This window comes from Pinus tabuliformis, chromosome Q (genome assembly GCF_031772625.1).
Source record: "Pinus tabuliformis cultivar Carrire ecotype Pingquan chromosome Q, CPIR1, whole genome shotgun sequence".
Taxonomy (NCBI): domain Eukaryota; kingdom Viridiplantae; phylum Streptophyta; class Pinopsida; order Pinales; family Pinaceae; genus Pinus; species Pinus tabuliformis.
This window is the reverse complement of record NC_142296.1, coordinates 397,347,898-397,356,030: the sequence shown is the minus strand read 5'-3', so window position 1 is coordinate 397,356,030 and position 8,133 is coordinate 397,347,898. Positions and strand designations below refer to the sequence as shown.

Sequence of the window (8,133 nt, the reverse complement as noted above, 5' to 3'; positions counted from 1 at the left end):
TTGTTGACTACTAAAATCCACATGCCCCAAATATATGCTCTCTCCATGTAATCAATATATAGAATCCACACAACATGAATCAATCTAGTGCATGCAAAACTTCTTTATGTCTATCATGCTACACTGCAGGATCTGTTATCCTATCTCTTGAAAACGCACCCTGAAACTGCCTAGAGACCAAACATCTGCCCGTAAGAAAAGTAAATTACCTGTTGTATATGCTCCCATGATACCTTAGATTGCCTTGCCCAAAATGTGTCATGAATCCACTACCTTTGCAACAAACCATGCACTCCCAAAACCTATACCTATCAACTCGTGCCCTGACCCAATGCCACCACTAAAGTGGCTCTCCCCTGGTGTGCTAAGTCACATCCAAACATCTTTATTGAGCTCCCTACCTCCTGTTGCTCATGCCCACAGTGGCGAAGGACAACAACCAAATCATATGTGCTTGCAAGAGATGTAGAAGAGGAACATGCGTATGAGTCCCCATGGATACCATCAAGTGTCACTCACCTACATCCACATCGATCCTAGGTGAACTACACCTAAAGGTATGCCTAATGTCCTCGTCCATCAGTCTCCTAGGAGGAAACGCTCCAAGAGCTCATTATGCCATGCCATATGCCACTACATACCACCAAGTATCCCCATACTCCTCGGCATGCCATTGTACATTGCAACCTATCCCTATGCACCATTAGATACCCTTGCTACTGATGTACCATCTTGTACTGTATCATATCCTATCTATGTCACTCTATCTGACATTCCCTGTGTGTACTCAACATGATGTGAGTCACTTCTCCTACTCCACAACACAATTCAACACACTACGACACATCACCATGCTTCTCCATGCCCACCTGGAAACCACTGCTCAACGCTATACATTCATACACACCACTAGATGCCATGGCCTAAATTTGAGATAGTATGCATTGGTCTGAACCCTACTAGCATAACTAGCTCCACCATCGCATAACCATACCCTCTAATGCATGGATTCTCCCTCCAAATCCTCCTTGAGGGACCCGAGAGGTGAATCTTCCTATGTACCAGTAGTGATGCTACCACGACTTTGCTATTATGTGTCCCCTATGCATCACATAACTATGGATAATCCCCAGCCCCATAAAAGGAACTGTCTCATGGCCTATCAAGGCCACCTCCTTCGACAATCTCCTGCCAAAGTGTGTGAATCATCTCACGATCCCATGCATAACCAACATACCCAGATGACCCATGGAGTCCCATCACAAACTGATTGGCCACTGGTGCTCACTGAAACTCTCCTAGAAAATGTGTGTGCTTGACCATTGGGTCAACTATGCCACTGATGTCATAGTCAATATGTGTATCTAGTAAATGGCAGGTAGTCCCACCTAGATCCCAATTCCAACCTAGGCCTCCACTATCCCCGATGCCTGAACACGCCTGCTGACCCTCAGTCCAGTCTATTATCAACTCCATATGTCTAGCCCACTCAAGCAGGTACCAACTCAGAATCTCTCACCATCCAATCCCAAGGGAATCATCAAAATCACAAACTCCTATACACGGATCTAGCCTCCCATCCTACGAATGTTTCCCCCTTCTCATCTCATCTCACTTATTTGGTCATCACATAAAATTTGTCTAGGTGACGTGGCCTCTGTCTCACCAATGTGCAAAGGCAACCTACTAGTGCTACAAGCCCCATCTATGTATGTTTAAAAAGGGATTATTTGATGCTCCGATGTGCACTCTAGTTGTACCATTAGGGAATCCAATCGTTCCCCATCGTGAATTAGTTTGGCCTTTGAATTAGCACAAACCTCTCTCATGCCCCCCATCTCCTCATTCTACTGCAGAATGGCCTCTCACATTGTTGTGGCCTTCCTTTTCAATGTTAGGAGGTTGACCTGGAACTAAAGAATCTAGTGCGGGACACCATCATCTAATACCAATGTATCTCCTGGCGCCTCATCAATGGTGAAGATGTCTCCTGGCACCTCACCAACCTGTTGTGCACTGCTATCACCTAAAAACTCAAAATCGACCTCGGACACCTCATCAATGGATACCTGAACAATGGAAAACCTATGGGTGTATTCTCTACTCCCTCCCCCAAGGTGTCAGTCAGAGTTATCGAAGGAATCTCCAACAAGGGTGACTCCAACGTCATGCTAGGTATATCTACATGCTCCTCACAACCCTACATGCCCTCAGCCTCATTCTCAACCTCCTCCTTAGGCTCGTCATATCTAAAGCTAGGTCTCCACCAGCAAATGTGCCTCTTGGTCTCACCCTCTAACTGTCTATGTCCTGCCTGCTCCTTTTGAGGAGATCTAATGATTTGATTCTTTTGACTTCCTCAAATGGTGTATATGGTTTCACCCCCACGGCTTGTGCACCTCTACTGTATCTGATGTAAGGATAAGGATGGATATGGTCTGACACATTCCTCAACTAGGCCAACCTCTCATTGTTCTAGTGAATTCCACCCCAAAATTCCTGTATAATGAATCTTCCTTGAGCCATGGGTTTGTTTATGGTTTCACCCATCACTGTGGATACATGCCCAAGTCTTCCATGATCTTAGTGAATACCCCACAGCTGGCCAATATCATGCTCTAATACCATTGTGATATTCCAAATGAAAAATACCATAGATAACAAAAGCAATGAACTAGCTACAACTACAAAATTCAAAAATGCACAACCACACATTTGAACATCGAAATATGAGTGAAACTCTAAGTCATTGTATTAATTTTGATAAATATGAGTACGATAAATGAGATCAAAAGAACCTGGGCTTGCTACTGCTAGCTATGGCAAGAACCCAAGTGTGACTACAATGCTCAAATGCTAGAAAGATCCCCCGGGAAGAACTGCGCATGCCTAGGAAGAACTGTTGAAGGAAACTAAAGGAACTACTCTGAAGAGTGCCCAAAATGAGCTGAAACTCTGATGGTGGCCTCCTCACTAAATACCCAGCAAGACCTAGAAATATCCCACAAACTCTAGTGGTGGAAATGGTCCCAGGGTGGATTGTTCCCCACAACAATTTATGTTGCTCGATGCTGGATGGAACTAGGAATTCTACCCTAAAAAGTGCTAAGAAAATTCTACAAAATTAATCCTAGTCTCCTCTCACCAAACCCACAAAATCCCATAAAGGGTTTGGGCTAGATCCACAAGTCGTCGGTGCCCCCAAAATGGTGTGAGCTCCTCTCTCTGTAAGATAAAGTGCACTACTGGAAATATCTAAATCAATACATGCCACAATCCTCACTGTAATGCCTCCCAAATTCTTGTAAATCTCCCCAAAAAAATGCCTTATATTCCTTGCCCCTATCTCTCCACAAATTCTTCTCCCTTCTTCCCTTGCATAGGTTAAGCGAAAAAACCCTGTGCAATGCTCAAAGTGAGAGAAATGGATCCTCAAATTCCCTACCTCATATCCTAACAAATTTTCTACAAAATATCTGGCTATGTGTAGGAGAAACTCATGCGAATCCTTTGGGATTCTAACAATCTATAGTTGATTGTAATTGGGGTGCTTCGAACAACTTTTGCGCCCAAGGAAAATACCCACCAGCTGAAAATGATATGAAATGTAGCTCCTTTAGAAGTCCTGAGATAGACTTCTCTCTACTCGTCTAGGGAAACACTCAAAGTTCATCTAAGGTAGAGATGGAATTTCTGCTTGGGAATCCCTCATGCTAAACAACACCAATTGACTTGGCTAAACAACTCAAGAAAACTTGTGTCCAAAAGTTAAATTGTCAAAAGATGCAAATGAAGGCATCTTCTTCATATTTATAATTGTTGGCCTCCTTATCTCCCTTGGTGGCCCCCACTCTTTCTCTCTCCTAATGTTCACCCCTCCTATTTTCTCTCTCCTCCAAGAATGTGTGTTCCCTTCATGGGCCAAATTCTCTCTTTTGTGGGCCCCATATTCCACTAAAGCTACAATTTCCCCCTTTCCTCCTATGTCCCAATGTCAGAATTGCCTCCTCTTCCAAAAATTGTCTCTAATGCGGAAAATTAAAATTGGGCATATTACACTCTTATTAGTGATCTCATAAACCAGTTAAAGAGAGCACATATTTTAACAAGTGTTAAAAGTGTATATATATTGGTCTTAATGGACGCTAATCATTTTTTTTTTGTTGTTTTTTTTTTGTTTCTTTCATTTCCTTGAAAAATTTAGAGATGATGCATGGAGATTATTGAAAAATTCAGGAACAAAGATGTATAAAGGGATTGTTCATGCGAATGCAATTTATTTTTTTTAGTATAAGTGTAGTTATGAAATTAATTTTTTTTATTTTTTATTTTTTATTTATTTATTTTTTTTTTATAATTGTATTTTTTAAATTAAAATTTAAAAATGAAATTGAAAATTTGCAATTTAAGTTATTCGAAATTATATATATTTTATAGTTTTATAAATAAATAAAAAATAAAAAAAAATTATATTTTTATCTAAAAATATATTTTAAATAAGAAAACATTATGATAAGTCAACACATTGTAGTTAAAATTAAAAAACTAAAAAATCTCATTTCATATTGCATTATCACTATCAAGTTGATCTACAATCAGTCCAAAAAAACAATGTTACCAATGTTAAGTAAAATTTAATTGTTTTTGGGGTTGTATGTTTGTTGCTATTGAATATTTTTCACATTTACGTGTGGACTGCAATACTTAAATTAAATTGTTGTGAGGTTTTCTTCTGTATGTTGTTGCCATTAAGCAAGACCAACAACCTATGATGGGACTAACCTATGATGGAACTATTGTACCTTTGGCTCGTTAACAAATACAATGAGAAATAACATGTTCAAATTGATAGTCAATCATATTGAAGATAAATAAATTAAAATATTGCCATAAAATACAAAATCTCAATGTGCAAAATTAAACTATGGAAACTTTGCAATTTGTTTTTATCAAAACCAAACTAACATGGGTTTGACCAAAAACTCAATTCAATATCCCATTTCCTTGGCAAGGATAATAACATTGATGACAATGTACACAACTTTATGTTTAATCATGTACATGTGTTAAGAAAGTGTATTGTAATTGGTTAGGGTTAAGGAGGCGTTTGCATGCCATTGTCGAGTACCAGAGAGGAGAGATTAAAAGGAGATATAATTGAAGAACTTTGTGATCCATATTTGATGAGAAAATATGGCATTCAATCTCTTAGAGGGATGAATCCCATCCCAAAACACATATGCATTTGGATCCTTACAGATAAATGCTTTGTCATTTTTTTCTCCCACTACCTTTGACTTTTACTTCGCCTTCCATTGCCCACATTTCACTTGTGCGTTAAATGCCCCTGCACCATAGCATGCAGACCTCATATCCTCAAATCTTGCACCAATACCCAACTTGCACTGTGTCAGTGACAATAACTTTCATTATTTCAAACAACATATCAAATTGAAAAAAAATGGAAGATGGCTTTTATGTTCTCAATTATTTTTTAATGTACCATAGGCTTAGCCATTTTCAATTATAGAGAGAATAAAATTATAAAAGTTGGGTTGCAGGATGATTTCTCCTTGTAGTTTATACATCGCACATTGAAGCAATTATTTCATACCAACATTATATTCCTTGGCCAATTTGTTTGCTATATCCAGACATTCACCATTGGCTCTATTTATATTGCTAAAAAGCCTCGAGGATGGATTGCATCCCACGATCAAAATGTCAATCAAAAGAAATTTTCTTGCCCTAGGTCCAGATGTTTTTCTATACCCACCCTACGCTCGATTTGGTTGAAGTTGAAGTTGGAAAGTTGTTAAGCTTAGGTACAGATGATGTCAAGGAGGGGCCCCATCAAGGATGGGTGTCCAGGTATAGATGATGTCAAGGAGGGGCCCCATCAACGATGGGTGTTCAGGTATAGATGATGTCAAGGAGGGGCCCCATCAAGGATGGGTGTCCCATCAAGGTGGGCCGAAGGCTCAAGGCTCAAGGTGGGGCCCCATCAAGGATAGGTGTCCCATCAAGGTGGGCCAAAGGCTCAAGGCCCAAGGTGGGGGCCCATAAATTGCCCTTCGGGCAAGTTCCTTTTCATCAGATAAGTAGTTTTAGTGTTGAAATCATACTAATGTTCACACACAAATGAATTTGTAACACTTAAAAAATATGAAACTTACTAATAAATATTGATCATATTTGTTGAGTAACAACGTAACTAGGTCCTGAGGAGTAGTGGTATTTTGGAAGGTAGTGTTTGGTGTATAGCTTCTAATGTTGCTTCCTCCAACATAAATATAGTATAAGGACTTTGATAGGTAAGATTCATCTACAATATCACCATTCTACTTCACTAAAGTTGAAGCATAGTGTGTGAATTGCCATATTTGATGACAATGAAATAATATTATGCAGTAGTAGGAGATTTATTAGGCCATATTAGAAACATTACATGGAAAATTATAAAATAAAATGGCATCCGTTAATGTTCCACCATCAAAATCCTTCTAGTTTTAAAATGAGAAATATAAATTTCATGAATTCAATATTGAAACTAGGAAAGAAACTCACCAAATTTTGGCATGTGGAGTCCAACAATCCACTACCTCCAGAAGCAAAATTAATCCTAGTAGATAAATTTTCTTGTGGGTCAAAATCTGACAAAGGGAAAGACAACCCCCTGTATGTTGCTTAAAGAGATGATAAAGCAGAGAACATGAATCAATTCTCTGAAATAATCTTTAGGATTTCCCCATATCTATGGATAACATTCTTACTAAACCCTTCCCATAGACTAGGGCATAACTTTCTGAACTGATAACTATTATGTTAATTGCTATGTAAATATGTAAAATAACAAAAGTATGGTAATTATGCCTATGAAATCAATGGTGGTGTGGCCATTTGTGAAGCAGATTGTGGGATGGCTGAAAACGGACATGCCATAAGGAATTAGAGAAATTTTAAGGTTGAAAATGGGCCTCCTAAGGTATATTATAAAGTAATAGTGGAAATAATAAACTAAGATTAGATTACCTCATCAAGTTTTGGAGGGAAAAAAAAAAAAACTACTTTTTCAACTCACATTTTCAACTTATCTCCCTATGATTTTACTCAAATTTCAAGCGGGAGCACTAATTGGATACATAATTTAATTTTGCATCCAAGGAGTACCCATGCCTCATACTTTTGATGGATCTTACTACACAAAAAATGTGAAATACATGAAAAAATGTGACTGTAATCACGTTTTTTCATGTATTTCACATTTTTCATGTAGTAGGGTCCATCGGAAGTATGCAACATGGGTTTTCCTTTGATGAAAAATTAAATTTTGCATCCAACGAGTGCCCCCGCTTGAAATTTGAGTAAAATAATAGGGAAATAAATTGAAAATACGAGTTGAAAAAAATTGCTTTTTTTTTTGTCTCTTTACCTTTTTAAATTTTTACTCCAAAAATGTTGAATCATCCCCCATGGTGGACATCATCATATTGAATCATATTGGTTCTTATAAAGTGGATTTTTTTTGCGCATTTTTGTTTTGAGGCCCATTTTTGACCTCAAAATTTCTCTAATGGAGGGACCAAAGAAGGGAAATCTGCATGAGCAATACATTTTGGAATGAAATTGTTATTTCCTGCATCTTCCAAGTAGTCCCCAAACATAAACAATGTAGGTAGATGATTAGGTTGCTTATGGCCATAGTTTGTTGCCACAATGGATCTTCCAAATTAACAAATAACAAAGCAATAGACGCTTACCTTCCTAAACTCCATTGAACGTATTCCATTCCTTCAACAATAACAAACTGGATCTGGTTCAGAGTGTCTTAGCTAGGCTTAGAAGAACCACCCACAACTGTTTTTTTACCAACTTTCCTATTGCTTCTAAATCCACAAACATTCAAAGTAGTTTGCACATACTTACAAATGCATTGTGGAAAATAAGAGGAGGTTTCTTTCTATTATAGAACCTTTAGTTTGAATGATGAAAAAATTTGGATCTCCAAAATTCCATTAAAGTAGCTTATTCTCTTCTTTGTCTAGGGAAATTCCAATTTCACATAATATCTAACTGTCGACAGAATCATTATTGGTTAAAACTTGAGTATGGATTCCAAAATGACTTAACTGA

General features: G+C 38.1%; 1 pseudogene; it reads right to left on the bottom strand.

Annotated features, from left to right (window-relative positions):
- Positions 1 to 5,095: 5,095 nt before the first annotated feature.
- Positions 5,096 to 7,775, bottom strand: LOC149219869 (uncharacterized; annotated as a pseudogene).
- Positions 7,776 to 8,133: the final 358 nt, after the last annotated feature.